General features: G+C 38.7%; 1 pseudogene; it reads right to left on the bottom strand.

The window, feature by feature from the left end:
- Positions 1-251: 251 nt before the first annotated feature.
- The window catches only part of LOC107722785 (sushi, von Willebrand factor type A, EGF and pentraxin domain-containing protein 1-like), a 5246-nt pseudogene continuing 2719 nt past the window's right edge, over positions 252-2778 (bottom strand).

Genomic DNA, 2778 nt, shown 5'->3' with positions numbered 1-2778 from the left:
AGAGCCCGAAAGGGGAACAGAGTCTCGTAACAGACACAGTGATGAATATGTGTTTGCAGTACACAAGCCACGGTTAAGACAGCTGACTCCACTGTGATGTGTCTCTCTCGCTCTCTCTCGCTCTCTCTCGCTCTCTCTCTCTCGCTCTCTCTCGCTCGCTCGCGCATGCACGCACACACACACACGCACACACACACCTCTCTCTCTCGCTCGCTCGCTCGCGCGCGCACGCACACACACAACTGGGGGGACGTGATGATCACTCAGGTGAGTTTTCCTCTATAAAGCCATTATTTCTGCTTCAAACGAGGAGAAACATGATTGAATTGAAATCCTTTTAGGTCAAATAACATTTGAGAAGTATGATTTAATAGGATTCTCTGAGACTCTCTTGCACAAAATTTCTCTTCTTAACAGGAAAGCAGGGACAGATCCCCATTAAGGTGACGGTCATTAATAAATTCAATAACACAAACGTCTCCTACTCCCCTATTGCGACAGTGGGAATGCCGATGTTTGGGGTCTTAAATCAACTACACGACACAAACAACAACTTCAAGTATGGCACTAAATGTTATCAAATTATTCTGGTTTCATGTACTTTACAAGCCATAAAACAAGCATAGTATAGTAGGTAAATAGGTTATGGGGAAACCTATACAGTCTACTGTACAATGTTCAGGACTATAAGGAACTGCTTTAGTGCTAATTTTGCTACATGTATTTCTATTAGCTTCACATACACCATTAGCAAAAGCTATGGCATATATCTGCAGAGTGTGAACGGACTGGCTGGATCTACTGAAAACCACACATACTGGGAGCTTCTGTCAAAGAAAGGAAACACTATAACCCGACTGAACGTGGGTAAGTGCATCAGTTTAATTATATAGCACTCACTTTATGTCACAGAGTATGTGTGCAAATATATTGGAGCAAGACAGTTGTTTGTTTGTTTTTGTATTTTGGTTTCACTTTATTTACAACACAAATATAAAATATTTTTCCCCCTCAATCTTCTACAGGAATCGGCTGCTACCAACCCAAGAAAAATGAGAATTTCATCATGAATTTCACCACTTGGGACTAAAAGGAGATTTGTTTGCTGCTATCACATTTATGGTTATAAATGAGACCCCTTCTGATGCTGATTCAACTCTGATTCAACTATATTAATACCATACTACATTAATCTTGTATCAATCATGAAGTGAATGAATAAACTAATAATTACATTGTATCTACAGAAGCATAATGTTCTAATAAAATCACTTATGGAACTGAAATGTGTCTCTTATATTTCCACAATTGTGACTAACTAACTAGAAACAATCAAATGTACATTCCCAGTACTGTATATTCAGCACTCATAGAGCTCCCTCTTCACCTGGCTTATGCTCAGAGGGTAACAACATTATGAGTTCATCTCTGTACTACTATACACAGATAAGGGAAAACATTTCCGAATGTTTAGGCTTTTGTAGAAAAGGAAAATGAATACAGATTCACTTCTATCAGTCTTCCATCCTGTAGAAGTTTGAGGGAACAAACAAGAACACTGATTTTGAAATATTGTTTGCATTACTGCAGTTACAGTATTTGCCACTTGTTTTAACTAGCCACAATTTAAATGACTCTATAAAAACTTACCGCAGGGAGTGAAGCAGTCACAGTCGCAGTAGTTGCAGCGTGTAAACCAGCGCTTCCAGCCCGATTCTTTAGTTCTGCAGTTCTCAATTCGACTGCATTTGTGGTTCAGAGGGACTGCATAGCTCTTAGCATCAGGACAGGTGGACAAACATGTCCCGTCAATGTCCTTCTCACTGATCTTAACCCGGCCACGATGACACACTCCTAATGTCACATACAGGAGGAGAGACAGAATTGTACCTAACTTATATTGAATATAGCCAATGAAATTTATTTCGGTGTAAAATGTAACTGACCATAACTATGGTTTAATCTCCAAAACTCAGACTTTGACCTAAAGTAAAATATTTTAATAATATAAATATTATTTAAAAAAAGCTGATCAACTTAATACATGTATGCACTTTTTATTAAAAATATTATGTATCAGTACTAGATATTTCATGTTTTCATGTTATGGACAATGACTATGCACTCTAAGAAAAATCTTTAAAAATAGGGAACAATGTACTTGTGTTAATACGGAAAAAATTATCTATAGTGATTTTTCACAGGTGTTTTCCCTTTCCTTTGACGTGTGCATTGAATTTTGTTGTATTTTAGGATTGCAAATGCCTGCACTTCATGGATAAAGTCCTGACAGAAAATTTCCAGTACCTTTTCCATTTATCTATGGATTTTTTTCTTACAGTGTGAGGTAATTGTAACGGAGCCGACGAGACGTGAGACGTGTGGATCCATTTGCAGAGCTTTAATAGAAGACAGAGACGTGGTCATAAAACAGGAATGGGTCAGACAATGGCAAACAGGTATATAGAGGGCAAGACAAAAGAGTATCCAAAGGTAGGCGTGAGTCAGTTCAGGCAGAGATCAGACAAAACGAGATAACAGGCAAGGATCAAGACACGGGTAAACAGACTAAGAACAAGGCAGTACTAGATTAAGGAATTTAGAATGGCTCCGTAAAGTAGCTATCACACGATGAGCGATAAGCACTAAAACAATACTTGGCAGTTTGAAAGGGATCTGAGTGGGGGTAATATAGCGAGTGTGTGATTGGTTACAGCTGTGTGCAATCAGTGCAATGGATGATGGGATATGTAGTCCGGGATGACATGCAACAGTTTG

This window comes from Sinocyclocheilus rhinocerous, unplaced genomic scaffold (assembly GCF_001515625.1).
Source record: "Sinocyclocheilus rhinocerous isolate Xijiao unplaced genomic scaffold, SAMN03320098_v1.1 scaffold544, whole genome shotgun sequence".
In the NCBI taxonomy this organism is placed as follows: Eukaryota; Metazoa; Chordata; class Actinopteri; order Cypriniformes; family Cyprinidae; genus Sinocyclocheilus; species Sinocyclocheilus rhinocerous.
The sequence above is the reverse complement of the archived record's forward strand: the minus strand, read 5'-3'. Positions and strand labels throughout refer to the sequence as shown.